Source organism: Copadichromis virginalis, linkage group LG9 (genome assembly GCF_057382275.1).
Source record: "Copadichromis virginalis isolate Kocher_CV1m ecotype Utaka linkage group LG9, C_Virginalis_male_GT1.1, whole genome shotgun sequence".
NCBI lineage: Eukaryota > Metazoa > Chordata > Actinopteri > Cichliformes > Cichlidae > Copadichromis > Copadichromis virginalis.
In genome coordinates, this window is record NC_140626.1 from 11,576,068 (window position 1) to 11,595,007 (window position 18,940).

Consider the following 18,940-nt stretch of genomic DNA (forward strand, 5'->3'; position numbering starts at 1 on the left):
TCCGCACGGTCGGCCCCCTGAACTCTTTTTGTCTTGGACTCCTGTGCTGTCGGCCTCCTGGCCAGCCCCCTGAACTCTTCTGTTTTGGACTCCTGTGCTGGCCGGCCCCCTGACCTCTTCTGTTTTGGACTCTGTTTTCCTGTGCTCTGGTGTGCTTTTCTTTTGGTTTTGGACTCGTGTTTTTGTTTTTCTTTTTGTCTTTTGACCTTCTGGTGCTCCTGTTTTGTTTTGCCCCGAGCCCGCCGTCCTGGACCCCCGCCGCCCGCCCTGGTCGGGTTGTTTTCTGTTTTTTCTGGCTGTTTTGTTTTTTTTTTTTTGTTGGGCTGTCTGGGGCCAGCCTTTGAGGGGGGGGTCCTGTCATGGTCCGGAGTCTGCGACTCCGTGTTTATGTTTAGTCTATTAGTATTCTGTGGTTTTGGTTACCTTGGGTGTTTGTATTCTTCTGTTCGTGTTCCTATGTTCTGTGTCCCCCAGTCTGTGTTTAGTTGGTGTGTTATGTCATTGCGTGTATGTGTTTCCTGTTTTATTGTGAAGGTCTGCGTCTTATGTGAGTGTTTCAGTTTGCCTCCCTAGTCTCGTCACGATAATCACTCCCAGCTGTGTTCCCCACCTGCGTGTAATCTCCCTGTGTTCTCTGGGTGTATTTAAGTTGTGTCTTCTGTCATGGTAGTTGCTGGTTCGTCTGTGTTATTTCCCTTCCACCCTTCTGTGTTGATTCTCTGGTCATTCTCCCTGCATGTCACGTTCGTATTCCGGTTAGTGTTTTATTTCGTTTTCCCAGTTTAGAGTTTTCACCGTTCTGTTCCTCGCCACCCTGTCTGTTGTACCTTTTAGTTGCCAATAAACTCACCCTCCACTTCAGCAGCCTGCAGTTTGGATCCATTATTATTCACACGGCTTGCCCCGGCAAACCGTGACAGTTTGTGGCATTTAAAGATGCAAAATTATTTGATAATATTATCACAGCAGCCGCTTATTATGGGAAATTAGAAGAAAATAGTTCCCCCAAAATTGCAGTTTTCTTTCACTATATAGAGCATTTTGGGCTTCCTTTAGCACAGGGTTAACTTTACAGTCACCAATGTGATGGTTTCATTTGCTCACACTGTGCAGGATGACTTCAGTATGAATTCGAATAAAAAAAACAACAACTAGCTGATAAATGCAGAGGGCATTTAGCAATGATCATATATTTTGACATTTCCCTCTACAAATGGTAAAGGCTAAAAACAAAAATATGAAGGAGGTAAGAGTTCAAGAGATACAATTATAATATAGGAAAAACAGGAAAAGGGAAGGCAGCACCAGTGAATAATTGGTCCCAGCTAATTAACTCACAAAACAGTACACAGGGTGGAAACAGGGACCTTAGAAATCACAAGCTGGAGGGTGATCGCCTGCATTAGTGAGGAGGGAGGGCCTAAAGCTAAAGACTATGGAGCTCAGACCATAAACAAAAAACACAGAGGGTAAGCATAGTGGCTCATCATGATCCTGGAAGGAATAACAAGTGGAAGTTATCATTTGAATTCTTTTTAGGAAAAACAATTTCATGATTTGGGGCTGCTTTACTTCCACAACACATCTTTTTCAGACTAGTGGAAAGAAAATGTCATGTCAGTACACATTCAAGTGTTATTTATTTGATTAAATAACATCTATTATGGCATTTAATGAGATGTCACATCATTTGAATATTTACACATTTAAAAAACCTACAACAAAAAATAATTTGTTGTTGTTAAATGTTAATAACAAACATGCGCCATTTCATGGTCGTATTTATTTGTTAAAACCTTTATTTGTCTGTTTTCTGAGATTTTACAAAGAGGTTTGTACATAACTCAAAGCCTGCTTCATCCAAAACAGCCAAAAACTTTCACTCCAATATATCAACTGAATGAAACGAGAATTTTAGATCTGTTGTCATCCAATATTCAGAGCTGTATTCAAATTACAGATAATGACTCATTTCCATATTTAAAACTTGTAGCACAAAAATGATATTTATAATATAAGTCATCAACTGCAAATTTCATGATAATAATATCTTTAGATTTTTGTGATGGAATCCTCTCAGTTTCTAATGAGAAAAGCTCAAATTTTCACCTCAAATACACCAGAAAATACAAACAATGTTACATCCAAACCTCAACAAATACTTTATATCACATTAGTAAGTTGCATTATTGTAAAAACTTTACATTTTCAAAGAAAATCAATGTACAATTTTGAGGAACTCAATATTGTTAATAAATTTTAGTTCAAATTACAATTTTTCCATTCACAAAAAGACACTCTGTTTCCACAAGTTGCAGATAAAGATTTTTTTGCAGATGTTAGATCAGCTCTTTATTTATTATGTGTTATTTCAACCCCCCTGCAGTGTGCGACAAGTGCAAACACAATGGGCGCCTTCATCAGTAAAGCGTCCCTTGTTACCTGACATAATGAAACCTCACTAAAAACCGAATGAAGTGCTCATCTAATGAATCGTGAAACTGAAAAGACCCAGCGGCACCTACAATAGGAACAAATATACCAGACGTGACCTTTTCAACCCCTCACATATATATTTCCCCTCTGTATATTTTTTCTACAATACCATAGACAAGACCTTTAAGATGAGATTGCACAGGATTGTCTGCAAATTGAATGCTATCGCTATTAAAAGATGTTCAAAATGATCCAATCTCAAAAAGTGCCAGACTCATACTTTGCATTCTCTTCACTGTGTAGAAAGTATGAAGGATCACAGGCTCCGCAGAATTTCCTGCAGCGCTTGACAGTGATGTGTGAAATGGAACAAAAGAGTAGTTACATTTTCTTTAAGTTCCCCGCTGTTTTGTTGTCTACTTCTAAATGTAAACCAAAGCCTGTATTAATCATTTTAATCCTTTTTATTGTCATGGCCTAATTACACTTCTTAATTAGCAATTAAGCACCTCCTCCTCCTGTACTACACAACACATCTGTTCAAGGGTCTCTGCTTTTCTTCAAGGTGACTAATTTAATTTCCCTGATTTGACTGACCTTTGCCAGAGTTGTTTTGATGGCAATGATTTCCTGTCCCTTTGCTTCGGTTGCTGCAGCAAACAGAGCAAGTGTAACAGTCTGGTTTATGTTGCTGGCTCTCGGATTAAATGTGAAGTGAGCTGTAAAGAGATCCTTGTGTGGGACTGAGGGTCAATATGCAGAAACAAGTGAAGCTAAATAGCTTTTGAGACAATACATTAAACTGCCGCAAATTGCTTGTGTCAATGGGTTTGGTAATTGTGTGAAATTTTACAGAGATAATAAAAACTTTAAGAGATGTATTAAAAGGGTAATTCTTGATTTTGTTTGAAAAAAGTGTGACAGAAAAAATTAGAAACCAGCGTCAGGCACAACTAAAGTATATTTAAGAATTATGGATATCTAAATTCTTCAGTGTGTGGCTTCAAAATGAGAAGTCAAGCAATTACACACTGAAATAAAAATTAGACCGATGTCCTGCATGCATTGTGCACTTCATCTAACCTCATCTTACCTATACAGTCTGTCAGTACTGTTGAATGTAAGCAGTATACAGATAACCAGCACCACCCTTATTTCAGATTGTTAATGAAAAGGAGTTACGGAGTCAGAAAGCTATAACCAGTAACCAAGAAGTGGCTGCAAAGTAGTCCCATGGGGCAAATGTTGGGGTCAAAGTTTTTGCCACATACAAGCTAAAACAATTTTTCTTTTGATAATTTCTTGGGATCTTTGTTTAATGTTATCATACTCAGCTTCTGGGTGCACTGACATCAGGTCGACAAATAATTTTAGCCAAAGAGGAACTCCATTCTGTCTGCAGACACATTTGAAGTACTTCTTCTATTTTCTAGAAAAAAAAGCTCTGTGCTATCAGATTTCTTCCCACTTTTGACAGCCATAAATAGCTGCTATGGCATGCAGTCAGCATGGTCATTGCAAACACAATGGGCTACTGGGCACTGCACATGGACAGGAGTGCTTCCATCCATTCAGAGCACAATTAGCCACGACTTTATTGTGTCCCTGCTCCTTCACTTTGTGAAGTGAAGCGTGCCATTTGCCATTGTGTTGCCACAATTCAGAAACGCACGACAACAAACCGCTGGTTTTTTGATCTTTCAGGTAAACTTCCCGTACTCCATCGACTCCACTCCTCCCCAGACAGCTTTATTCAACTTTTCATTCATGTTTACACCGATGTTTTCCTGCAATAAACTCACTCCCAGCATGATTTCAGAGCCAAACCTCTCTTTGAGGGAGACTTCTGTTACATGTTAGACAACTCTATCTCTGCAGGGATCCTTTTCATGAAGCTATCAGACACTTATAATAATCTGAGCCCACGAGAGGCAAAAACAAGCACTTTTATGAAGATAATTTCCTTGTGGGATTACATTGCAGCCATTCCACAGTTGCTATTTGAAGATCAGCTTTTTTGGTATTTTGAGCCTTTATTTGATACATACCCTCATGGTATGCTCCCTAATCAGTTGGCTATTGAATCAACCAGGGGTTATGTGATCTCACTAAGTAGTAGGCCATTTCAAACCCTTTGTTCCCATTTTGTGTAACCTCATAATTATATAAAGCATACGATGATACTTCTGTAACTTGGTACTGGAGTAAGTGAGCAGTCACTCACAAAGGCAATATTAAATTCCTGAAAGCTGTTATTTATTTATTTTTCACAGGAATCTTGCGAATGCAAAAGAGGCTTATTAACAAAGAAAAATGGCAGCTTACAGTTCTTTGTTGCACTTTCCTTTGCATTCAGTAAGATTCCTTCGGGCCTTGTTTAAGTGTACTACCCAAGGGAAGGGGGTCTTTAACAAAAGGTCTGTTTGTGACAATGGTCTGCATGGCAAGCAAGCTTATTTTTTTGCATTCGGAAAGGATTGGGATTTTAATGTCTGACAGCCTTCATATAAAACTCTAAACTATATCCATATGTACTTCTATCTGCCTTTTTTACTGATCTGAATCCACAACAGATAATAGTGACAGATGTTACTATTTGCTGGGCTTTAGCTCATTGGTGCCAAGTTGCTTCAGTTTTATATTTTCCCTCATGCGCTGCATAGCATCATGAGTCTGTAAATGTAGTATGTCCCATATATTGTAATGGTACGTTGTCATTGACATCTTTAAGGATTTAAGACAGAATAATACAATCTGCTCCAAGTGAACCAACATTACTTTAACTAAAATGGAAATAGATGGAAGTAAAGACTGTTGACATAATGGAAACACTAGTATTAAATTGCAAATCCAGCAAATCCTCTGGAAGTATGATTGCAGAGTTTTAAATGGTACTTCTATGCATGTCAAAAGCTAAATCATCTTTCGCTGTGTATTACAGCTAATGGGCCATTTGTTTTGACAGTATAGTTTATTTGGATAATTATTTGGGCCAGTTATTTTGTGTATGATTTGTGCAGAGGAGAGGTAAGTTTTAAAACAGTTTGCATTTTTTTAATCTACACAAATGTAACTAATTACAGTTATTCACAACCAGCTTGGTTGAGCTGTCAAACTATTTAATTGGGGGAAAGCCATTGTTTACTGTCTGGAATAGGACTTGGTCTAAATCCATGCCGGATGAGACAGTTATGTCTCATGGTAAAATGTTGGATGTCTCATTATTGTAATATGCACTGTCTCCTAATATTTTCTTCCAGTGTCGTATTCTTTTTAAGATCAGGTACTCCATCCCTGTAGGCTTTAAATGTAGGCGTAACAGTTATCTGCTGACGTGAATTTAGTCTCCATAAAGATTGAAACTTTAAACTTGAATCGTGTGAAAATTCAATGCGAAGAACAGAAGATTTGCTTTTTTACTATACCTGCAAAAAGCTGTAGGAATTTAAATAACTTTTATTTGTCTTGTTCAGTTTTGATCAGTTTTTTACACGGTCAACTCTCTGAACTTTCGCAGCTTAGTCAACTATAAATGCAAAATGGAAATACTCTAATTCTGAGTGACATTATGTAACTCTGAGCATAACTCCACCCAATGATGAGTTAATTACTTTGATCTAAATGTTTAGAGAAATTAAGAACATCAGTGAAAGTGTTAGAATGAAAACTGAGCACCCGGACTACCTACCACAGGAACATGTGAGACATCCAAGTGTCTAGTCATGCATGGACATTGGAGTTCTTGATTGCATGGCTTTATTCGTAGTCCTAAGTGGAAAGTTCTAGTAAGATTTGTTGCCACACTAAATGCATAAATCCTTTACAAGGGAGAGGTTTACCACACAGGCCAGTGTTACAGCTGCACCTATAATATTAAAGCTTGTGTATCTATCTGCCTTTAAACTGCCAGTAGCATATTCTCTTAGCAGGACAAAACCTGTGAGTGACAGCTAAGTACATTATATTTTATGACCGGGCAGTGGAAACAGGGAGCGATAGGGCTCTAATCGGGGACAGGCAGTGGCATTCTTTTACATGGCGAGGAGCTGAGTCAATACAGGGATGCGCTGATAGCCATAATCTTTAATGGGGGGCATTTATTTCCAAGCTCCACTGGCCACAGCTGCAACAGTTGTTCATCTGGATAGTGATAAAGAGGCAGCAGCAAGGGGCGGTGAACCAATTTTAGAGGGTCGACACGGGTTAGGAAAGGCAAACTGAAAACAATATATTTGCTCCTGTTATACAGGTCTGCAGACCATTAGGTCACTGTGCATGAAAGGACCAGCAAGTCTCAGGACACTACTTGCCTGGAGACTCAACATATCAGACTGCTTACCAGCATATTTAAAAATCTGATGCAGTTGCTGTTGCTTGTTTCATTGATGTACAGAAGAATACCTCCAGCGTTCTGGGGGGTGGCCTTTAGCAAAAGTAAAAAGTTTCCCAACAACACGAAATGGAAATGGGCCGTAAAAGTTGAGTGAATAGAAGCACAGTTGCTGATAAACCTGAATACTTCAAATGCTCTCTCCACACGGAGATATCTAATGTATCTAATGTGTCCCACTCATGAGATGCATAGCACCAGGTAATTTCCTTGCAGGATTTGCAGTCCTTGCTTCTACGCATCCAGCCTATCTCTGCATGCAATTAGGTGAGCTACCGCTTGATTTCTTCCATCTCCCTTAATGTTAGTTGCAGCGCCTTTAACAGTGCCGCTGCACTCTTATTGCCCTGACTCAAGTAATAAAGGGCTTTCTGATACTTTCAGCTGACTTAAATGTAGATTTACTATTTTATTTATCGCCCCCCATCACGAGATTGGTTTTGCTTGAGGCTATTATCACTGTGCGTGAACACCGATATAAAACGTTGAGGCTATCCTTCACTCAAATAAACTAGTTTAAGATTTACCACACAGCCTGATAATTTAAAGCGTAACAGAGCTGTTAATCGAAAGCCCGCATTTATTGTTTGTAGCTGCATATTACATTTCACAGAACACTGGCTCTCTTAACTCAGCTGTCATCTGCAGGAACTTTGACATCTAATTTAAAATCTTGTGATTTCACTTTAGCTGCGCTGTTTCTGCTGCTTTTTTCAGAACCACCTAGCACACCTACTTGTCAAGGTGAGTGAGGTTCTTCCCAAAGAGTTGCGCTCAAGTCCCTGGGAGTGTCAGTCGGCAGCTTATTAAAGCACTGTCAGACTGGAGGTTTCAGCCAGAGAGCTCATACCATTATGAGTTGCCCATGGCCCTGTGAATGGCTTAACCCAGTTGCCACAGAACGCCAGGTGATTTAATAAGACCTGAAGAAAGTGAGTGTTTATGGATAATCCTCCCTCGCTCACATGCATCAGTAGCTTCTCTGTATTTTTTTATGCTCTTAGCCTTCATTCGCTCAGCTGTTAGAGGGGTGGACTTCTGTTGGAAGAGTCAGTCTAGTGGCAACAGAAAAAGGGGCTTTAGTATGGATTTTTTCTCCTATCAGTGAGGCGTTGAAGCTAATATATTTATTTCATCAGTGGTTCTTGAGAAGCGAATACACTCAAAACACTTTAAATGGAAGGATATGTATGTGATGGCTTAGTGCTGTACACGGGAAAAAAATAAACATAAAATAAATACTGGATATCAGTCGGTGATCATCAAATATGACGAAGGTGAGTTTCTGATTTTCCTCAGCAGCTCCAGGATTGTCAATAGTAAACATGTCCCTGTCTGTCCCCTGGGGGATTGCTGAGATAACAGGCCAAAGATTTCAGCCACAGCATGAACTGCAGCATCCCACTGGGCTGGGTCACATATGACCTCTCCGATGCTCTCCATCACAGTTCAAAAAACGTACATCTCTAAAATGTGACAGCATATTTATGCTCATGACCTGATAGCTGCAGTATGTGTTGTGATTTCCTCAGCAAGGTCTGGAACAATACTCTCTGCTTCAAGACTTCAAGATTTCAATGCTATGCTGTGAGGAGACAGATCATTGCAGGCACCTTTCATCCTCAACAAGGACTTTTAATTCTGTATAATATGATACAATAAAATTCCTTCACCTCTGGCATTTTTTAAAGTGTGGATTTTTTCTTCTTCTGCATTTATTGTACATTGCAGTGTAGAAATGAAATCGCCACAAAGAGCTAAAGCATCTTCACACTTGCAGAATGTACTTGGGAACAGTCAAGAAAGTAATCATTTTGTTTAAAAAATCTTGGAAGCCAAGTGCCTCAGACGGGGAACATGAAGAATTAGCGTCCGGGGCACTTAAAGCTGCTATTATGATCTGATTCTGCTGGGTCCAGCAAGCCGGCGGGCTTTGGGACTCAGTCAGACTTTTGGCCTATGATCAGAGTTTTCCCTTAAGGGGCAGAGGAAGATAGATTTTAGTACTGAAAATGGGCAGAACTGTCCATTAAGGAACAACCAAAGAAGAATTTAATTAGTTTCAGTGGAGAATTTGACTGTCACATCTTGGTCTACATGCTGTCTTAGAGGCTTTTTAAGAATGCCAAGAATAGAAATCAGGGAGGGAGAGTCCTTGAAAGCAACTGCCAGTTTTTTGGCTAACAAATAACAACTAACTGTTTTACAAAAGCTTCAGTTTAAAGAGTTTCTGGTGTTTGAACTCCAGTTTCCCTCATAAAGCTGTAACCACGTGCACAGATTGGTGATTGAACAGGGAATTCTACAAACATTAGAGAATGATGTGGAATTTAAGCCGAGGTGTAGCTTAACATGAGCACACTTCAAATATTGAAATCCCATGGGTGTAGTCGACGCATCCAAACAAAGTGACTTATAGTGAATTGTCAACAGAAACACTTGCAGTGATCAAAGCTCTGACCTCGTGGCTAAATAACAGCTTCGGTAAATGCAAGTTCACTTTGCCAACCAATTTGACTGAAATTATACAAAAAAGCCTGTGGGCCTGAGTGTGACTGTGAATATAAATCAAGAACATGCTTACATGAAGTCAGTCTCATGCTGCTGAATAGTAGCAGGCTGTTTATGCGTCCCTTATTAAATTGACATGGTGTGTGGACATAGGCAGGTGCTGCAAGCGGGACGAGCGTGTATAAATAGGGAAGAGAAGTCATTCAGAATGGCAAAAAGGTCTCAGGAACATGACTTGGCATCACATTAAATTCTCCTGTTAGGAATCTCCATCTAATAATACATTGCAAACCAGAAGTATCTTGAAGTGGGTTTGTGTCTGAATACTTATTTGTCTCGTTTCACTCCTCCTAACATCATCAGTACTTTTTCCACTTGTTTTGCAACTGATTTTGTAAAGGCATGTATATTACAGACAATATTGCCAGTACTCCTAAAAGCAAACTGCTTCCTTGATTTTAATTATATAAAAAAAAATATATATATATATAAAACATGGACATTCTCAAATAACACAATATCAGATACAATTCTACTCGCACCCCAGTAAAAAAAAGTTAGATATACCACTTTAAAGATAGTGGGACTCTTTAAAATCAGCATGACCAGCCTCACTCCATCCTTCTTTACCCATGTATATATACAGTGTATGTACAACTTGCAGTCTTAATAATTAAAACGCTGTCTAAAATACATCTTAAGACTAATTGCAGCAGAGGAGTAAAAATTCAGGAACTTGCCAGTACCGGATGTTTCGCTGTCTTTCCCTTCAAACGATAATGGGTTTTCCTAAAAGCAGACCCTTTATCAGTCAGATGCAGACGGGGTGAACAGAGAGATGGCAAGGCACAAGGTGAAAAAGGCCAGAAACCTACACATTTTTGTTTTAGAACTGAACCTAAATAGGGCCGATATTCTGCTTAAACACCCTATGGTTCATTTTTTTAAAAACTAAACACTATTTACAAAATGTAATGTGGGTCTACTCGAGACACAATGTTTCAATATGTTAAAGGTGGCAATCCAGCTGCCTTGGCCTGAAAAGAATATAAGTTGAATTACATCTGGCCGGCTAGTTTAATCATTTCCTCATTGTTTTTTCTTTGTATTTGTGTTGATAGTGCAAAAAGCGAAACGAATCCCTTTTGAATTACTATAAAGTCTGGTTTATGCTGTTAATTCACTCCTATTTTCTGTATATGTGATATGGATGACTCGGGAAGAGAAATTACAGAAAGGTTTTATTTTCATCAGCTGCTTGTTTTTCACACTTCATATTCAGAGCAGAGGGTTGTCAGCACAAATCTGCTCCTGTACAGTTTGTCAAAGGATATCAATCATAAGCCTGATCTTTAATATCTATAAATAAATTGTTTCAAATGTAGGAACTGTCACTGTTCCTGATCATGGCAACCCCGATTCCTCAGAGGACCCCCTACATTACAAATCCCAGCATATCGCCTGGATATAACCAAGATAAGACTATAACAAGGCAACAAGTGTGTATGTTAACATAAGCACTGACATACTAGGGCAGGAGTTTTAGACCTTTTCCACTGACAAGTAGTTTTACAAAATAAATGTCAGTAAGAGCAACCCAGTCTTTACATATTCTATCAAAAAGAAAAAGAAAAGAAAATTCAGAATCTAATTTACTGGTTCAACTCATGTTCATTCATATGATGTTAATGTCAGAAAAAGCTAGACCCAAACAGAGCACAGCGTTTGAGGGTGCTTCGATACTTTTCATCAAATTTCAGAAATTCTTATGAAGTTATGCATTTTAAATTTTGCCTGGGTATTGAATCTGCACATTGTTTCTGAGCATTATAAAGTTTACGTCCTCAGGAGTGTCACTGTCACCTGCTCTGACAATAATAATGGATTGCATTTATATAGCGCTTTTGAAACCCTCAAAGCGCTTTACAATTCCACTATTCATTCACACAGTGGCGGAGGCAAGCTACAGTTGTAGCCACAGCTGCCCTGGGGCAGACTGACAGAAGTGAGGCTGCCATATCGCACCATCGGCCCCTCTGGCCAACACCAGTAGGCGGCAGGTGAAGTGTCTTGCCCAAGGACACAACGACCGAGACTGTCCGAGCCGGGGCTCGAACCGGCAACCTTTCAATCATAAGACGAACTGCCAACTCTTGAGCAACGATCGCCTGCTCTGACAACTCTCTATTGTTGAATGCAGCGGGCAACATGGCATCCTAACAATACAACATAAAACTGTCACTACATGCTGTTCTTTCCAGAAACCACTTCTTCAGCTCTGATAGTTCCTGCTTTTTATTTGCTCACCTCTCATGTGTGGTCACTACAGTTCTGGGTGCAGGATCATCAATAAACTAGATTAACGTGCCGCAAACATCACTGCACTTCATCAGCACCGTGACTAAAGAAAATAAACTTGACAGCAGAGTAGCTCATTTTTCTGACACCTGATTGGCAAATAATGTTTAGGTGTTCGAGGTGGTTGAACTGTCCTTCTTGATTAGGCTGTAATCACAACAGACTGACAGAGTGAAGCTGTGTCGGTTTATGTTTGTATCATGTATGCACAGTTTGTAATCTTTGGACCTTAAAAACATGTGGTAAATTACTACTATGCCAATCCTTTGAAGAAATAAGATCACAGACTGTCCATTTATAGTATACCACTACTAACAGCAGCTGTTTCCCAGCAGGGAATGTAAATGAATATACACAGACACATTTGCCAATAAATTAAGGATAAACATGTCACTCGCCACCTCCACAGAGCAATCTCGTCTAAGGAAACATGCTGCTTCTGTAGTCATGTTTTCGAGGCTTTCCACGGCCTATATTTGACAGCTGTGACAGACCTGTCATATAAACAACTCTATATGATATAGTGGAACCAATGTGTTTTATAGCCAGTGGGTGATTACTTCAGTCTTATTAAGGACAGGTAAATGATTTCTTCTTTTCATTTCTCATAGAATGTGCAGTCAAGAAGCAGGAGGGCTTTAATCTGCACTAATTAGCTGTCATCCGCATTCATCTCAACAAGTCATTGTAGGGCTTAATATACTTAATAAGATTCAAGCTAAAGGTGAGTGAAATGTAAAGGAACTATGATCCTAGCAGAGTGAATTGAACATTGATTTGAGCACATTTAAAAGCATAAAGTGACCAGTTGCAATACTCCAACTTCTTCATGTGTCTCTAGTACATACTTTACAACGCATCTGCTCAGAGACACAGAGGAGTATCAAAGCTGTAAGGCGACAGGTTCAGAATGTTTTACAGTCACCTGTATGCCATTGAAAACACAGAATCAATCATAACAACTGAACTTATGAGCAAGGTTTCAAACAAAACAGCTGAATGCAACCTTTGCTACACATTGTCTTGTTTTTCCACGGATTAGAAAGCGCTCACAGTTAAGCACCCGATTCATTTTATGCTGAATTGTCAAAGTGAACCAAAGGGCAAAGGGAGCAACGGGAAACATGTTCATTTTGTAAAACCACATGTGAGCGCTGTGGGCACCAGCAGCCCCATTACAAGCTCATGTGAAGTATATTAAATCTGGTTAGAGGGTATTCTAAAGCAACTATAAAAGACACATAATTACTGTTCTGCTCTTGCAGACGTCCTCCAACAAATCTCATAAAACACTTTCCATTTAAACCATGTGATTTATGAACCTGTTGATTTTTCCCCTTTCTTTTCTGAAGCAAATTCATTGCAAATGTTTGAAGCTTTGTTATTTTGCTTTGCACTTCAGCACTGGCACTTCATGTTCTATTAATGAAAGCATGTCACCTCATGCTTTCATAGTTCCTGACTTGATGATGTTACATCCTCAAATGAAAAAAAAAAATGTCTAGCATCCTTGGCAGCTGAGGTTTACAAGCAAAAGTAAAACTGGTCATGAACTGGTTGTGAACTGAATTCCTGTTGTGTCGGTCAACAACAAGTGGCAGAAAAATGAACATTTCTGAAGATAAAAAATGCAGACCTTTTCTCAATGCGGAGCCGCTTTCAAGTACAGGCTAAAAATGCAAGACTATAAAAAAGAAACGCTGCATTTTTAAAGGCAACACACTCAACAACTAAAGCTGTATGCTCTAAAGTGACATTTTTTTTCTATAGTATTTTCATGCCTGCAAGTAATCAAGTGCATTCCAACATGTAAGGAAAGAGCTTTGGCTCTGACTGCAAAGAAGGTTGTCCCTATCTCCCCTTTCTGTGTATAAGCCACATAAATCATGTATGCACACACCCAGTTGAGCCCTGGCTCACCTGCACTGCACCCTAACACCAACCCCCCATGCAGCGGCCGAGATAAACACAGGCACAGATGAACTCTCCAGGTTATCCTCCTGATTCCCTTGGGTACACGTCAAGGAGATTAAACCATCAATGAATATGCAAACAGGGTCCAGGGAAAAGCGACAGGAATGTAGGAATGTACAGATAGCGAAGACTCGGCTAATATTCCAGCGCATAATGATGTCATCCCCATTGTTGATCACTTAACAAGTAGTTGCTGTTTATCTTTCCATTGAGGTCACATGCAATGGAACAGAAAGTGCAACACTGTTTGAATGGATTGTGGGGGAAAAAATCAAGACAAAGGATAGAGCAACCACTTAGAATAACTAACAAGTGAGTCTTTTAACTCTTCATTTAAAAGCCTCACAACTGTGATTGGACTGGTGCGGGTTAGGAGAGCTGGCAGGATAGACTACACAAACGAGTGCAGTGACGCCTAAGTACACCACTTCCAGTCTATACAGAGCCAAGGCATTGATCAAGCTCATGTCTGAATGAAGTGAAGGGAAGGCGACAGAGGTATCGCCTTTCTTCTCCAGAGTTAGACATAGACTCTAGACTCGTTGCTGTCTGTAGCTGCAAGGTCCTAACAGCAAGGGGGCTGGCTAATGGTAAAGATCCTACCCAGCACAGTTCCCTTCATCTGCTGCATGAAAACACCAAACACCACATGCTTCAGCAGCTGAACTCTACTGTATACTTTAATAGTATCAGGAAATTCTGATGCAGTGACTTTATGCAGCTCTTAAGTGGCATTAAGAATTGTAAACAGTAAACACTAAGGCTGAAAAACACAGCTACATTTCTCGTGAAAAATAATGTTTGTTTGCCTTTAATACTCCAAACCTACAGAAGGACATCTGCTGAAGTGATCACAGTTTCTTTGGCCTTGTGTATTAACCCTCTACACCCTGCTAATGCCTACCAAACATATGTGACCTGTCGCTAAGATAGATTCCCTCCATGATTAATCTGCACCCCTTGTCTTCTGGATTAGGAATCCAAAGGCCGTAGCGCTAACCATTATCCCCGGGCCATGTTCTAATATTGGACACTGAAAAATAGTTTTACTCAAATATTCTGCCTTTCTGTCTATTTCCCTTTATCTCTTGTACATAGACATATGCATACATCTACTGCATCTCTGTAAGGATATTGAGACCTAATCATAACTGCAAACTAACTCAGAAAATCTTATAGCAGTATTCTGGAAATCTAGTTATAATACTATACTGTACTGCTAGCAAATCTACTATAAAAATAAGTTTAAACCCTGATATTATTTGATTTTTACACTAGCCTTTTAAAGAGACAAGTTGATAGACGATAATGATGGAAAAGAAAAATATGCTCTTTAGTCATGGTGCTTAGTAATCTATTGTAGATATCCTGTATTATCAGAAGGGTATTCAATAAGATTTAACCACGTTTAGCTCAAAGATGTCTCAGATTAGTCTGACAAATATCAGTTTTGCTTCATAATTGGCATTTATTCATAGATATGTAAAATATGGAGGTTATTGAGAGGAAAATGGAGAATGCTGCCCTAATGCCTAATGCTTTTCTGATGCTTTTCTGTTCCATTGGGGATATTTAGAAAATCTATAAGGTTCAATAATTGTTGTGAGTTTTGCCATTTTTGTGTGAAGAACTGTGAAGAACTGTTGTGATGTGAACAGTTCTTCACCTATACTCCTGGTCAATGGTGAATGATATTTTCAACTATGTTAGCAACTCTGAATTTAATGAACATCATATTAGCAAGCTAACGTGCTAGCAATGATAAGGCTAAAGCTGGTGTTGTGGCCAAGCAGCGATAGCACGTTTACTGTCCGCTCCAATCCAGGGATGGCCACAGCACTACACTCAGTCTGTGGACCACTGCTGCTTATACTGTTGTTGTTCAGTCAGCTGCAGAGAAAAGTGACATTCTAACACACAAAGAGCTGAAGTCAAACCGAGTGCTAAAAACAATGAAAAATGTTCACTGCAACGACTCTCTGTGGTCTTCATGCGGTGTTTTTTTTTTTTTTTTTATCTCTGAAGTTTTTTTCGTGGTTCTTCTGTTCTGGTGAACTCCAACTGTCATTTGACAGTTGCTTAGATCATCCACTTCCACCCCAGACACACAGGTCCACAGTCCAAGCTTCTGACTGTGCATCTTAACGAACGGAATTCTGTACGTGGAAAGACACAATTGCAGGATTTTAAAACCAGCTTAACACGCTGATGTTTATAAAGTATATTGTTTTCTCTGTTAACTTGTATTTAGGTTAGCATATTAGCAGGCTAGACTTATTAAATAGGGGTATGCACAAGATCACTGAGGTGAAAGGGAATGTCATTATATTTTGGTTTTTGTCATAAACCAAAGCGATGGAGAATTTTTACCAAGGGCATTAGCAGTCATTAGAAATTACCTTCTAAAATATGTATGTTTGCACCATATTTAATCACCTTCCATTACATCTCGACATTTTATTCTACACCAATCAGTCAACCAGCTCGCGCTTGTGCAGGTTTAGTTGGGGCATCTACTCAGTTATAAAAATTTGTCATCTGGGAACCACAAATGTCTTTGTGTTAATATACCTCATGATAAACATTCCATATGGTCAGTATTATTTTGAAAACAGGAAAGTCATTAGGGTTTATTTATTCATAGGGTCATAAATGTTACACACATACAATTGTAAATATTAAAATTGCTGAGCTTTGCAAGTGCTAGAGCCACTGACCAATTCCATTATATTGTTGCAAAAGATGTGACAGTGAGTACAATGTTTTTGTTATACATCAATTTAGCATTCTAGTCACAGTGGATATGACTTTACTGAAGTTGCAAAATACATTTTTATGCATTTGTTATTTTTTAGTTTCTTCTACTACTACTACTACTCAAGTGGCACACTGTAACTTTTGTAATCCTCTATGGTGTCTGCAAAAAATACTAGTTGTGGTTATTTGTTCGGCCTCTTGTCTTGCCTGAAAATGGAGACACAGAAATGGAGAGAAAGTCAGAAGAGACTTCTGTCATTGTATCCGCTGGGTCCACCACCCTTCATCGACATTATATTGAAATATCAAAGGTGAGGCAGATCTGCACCGACATATTGTAAAGAGCACTGAAGTGAGTGGAGGAACGAGGGGAAGAGCAAGAGGAAGCAGAAAACTGTGGGGTATAGACAGACAAAGCAAAGGAGGCAAGGGACCTGATGCTAAAATAGAAGTGTGTGTAGGTGACTGAAAGGCAGTGGCTGGCAAAGTCATAGTACAACAGGCAATCATAATTTCTAAGCCACTAGTGAGAGAAGCTGGAGAGCAGGACAAGTGGAAGGAAATCTTATTGACACAGGGCTGAGGCAAAGAATGTTGGGAACATATGTGCTGAGAGAGGCTGCGAACTCAAGAAAGGATGTTAAAAACACCAGCAAACTATAAAGGCCCCAAACATGGTCAATAGTTACTTTGGGACTGGATACACCATTGACCACCACTGTCTTGATTCATGCTCAATCATCCACCTAAGGAAATCCAAAAAAGTTGATTCTGTTCATCTGGATGTAGTGTTTTCAGTGGGCGCCGACTCCTTGCAACTTCAAAAGATTTCCAATTTGGGGACTAATTGCAAGTGGTTGCAATAACTTGTTTTGATGGCAAGGTCACCTGGTGGGAGGCAACACATCCAAAGGGTCATGTGCTGACTGACTGCAAATACTCTCAGACACATTGGCGAAGATGTACCATCTAATTTATAAAACAAGACAGATTATTAGAACTTTGCGATGATTAGTGCAACTCATCTGTGATGCATCACTTTCGGAGACTTAACTCAGCTATATTCCTATATAAACCCAAGGCTGGTTAATGCCTTTAATTTGCAGTTAAATGGCCGTCGTGTGGTATCTTCAAATCTATAATTTCAAATCTGTGATGTCCTGGCTGGACACTGAATGTAACCCAGAATTAGTAAATTGGTATATTTAGTATGCAAACAGAAGTATAGATTATTTGTAATTGAGTTTCATAATATGTGCTACAGTCATTTAGTTTTACCGTGATACCTCCAAAATATAAACGTGATGTTTCCTGTCATCATAAGAATCCTTGTGATGAAGCATCCAAACTGAATATGACTGAGGTTGTTTGAACCAAGATTTAACCTCTTTACAGTTGTATTCAAAATCACCCCCAAAGCCAATTTTTTGCAAATAACCTATAAACTCTTCATAGCCATGTATATCCAAAGAAGACAAATGACAACGACACCTCCCTTGAATGATAAACACATTCATGATTAGGCAGATACATCTCTAATTTTGTGTCAATATAGTCACATAAGAAAACAACTTTGAGTTCTTTTATGTAACAACAGCTATTTCTACAGTTATTTATGGAAACTACAGTTTGTTTTAATTCAAATTATTTTAAGACTTCAGTTTTTTAATATAAATTAAATAACTTTAAATAGCTTTGAGTGACCGGTGTGTGGTTCTTTTGTCTTGTTAAAAGTGTTTGTCCAGAATAACACCCTAAGGACTCAGCTCTTCAGTCTTACAGGTGTGTATGTGTTATATTTTAAGCTTCTTTAAGTTAGCTAAATTTGTCATCCTATTTAACCTCCTAAGACCCGAACTCTTCCACGGCATGCATTTTTAATTTCTCTTTGATATTTGGGCTGATTGGGGCCCGATGAATGTAAAAACAAAGAATTACCAGATTTTTTTTTTACATTGTTTTTGTTTGTAAGACAAATAAGAGCCACATATGAGGATATTCGTTTAAAATTTTGATAGAACAGTAGCAGTATAATGTCCTCGTAAGTGGATATCAGGCCCTTGTAGAGCATAATTGAGTATTTTGGGCTAAATAACCCAAAACGTGATGTCCACATATGTGGACGCCAGGTCCTAGGAGGTTAATGACCTTTGCTAATCACACTAATCAGTCATTGTTGGGCTCAAGACAATCCAAATATAATGCTTTTTAAAAATACTTAAAATACTTTCTAAATGTGCCATAAACATATCTGGAGAAGCACACACTATCACATCTCAGCTGTTATGAAGGCATGAGGTCTCCTCTGCTACTATATTGCCCTTTAGAACTGTAACATTATTGCTTCTAATTGTGCTAACACCGCAGTGTTCTGACATTCAAGAGCAACATTATTACCCCATCGTCAGAATCTAGCTGCATCATGTTACATAAAAAATGAGGGTTTACAGATAAGTCAGCTTTAAATTTCCTGAGAATACAGTTTAGAATATACAGAGCTGATGATACATCTAT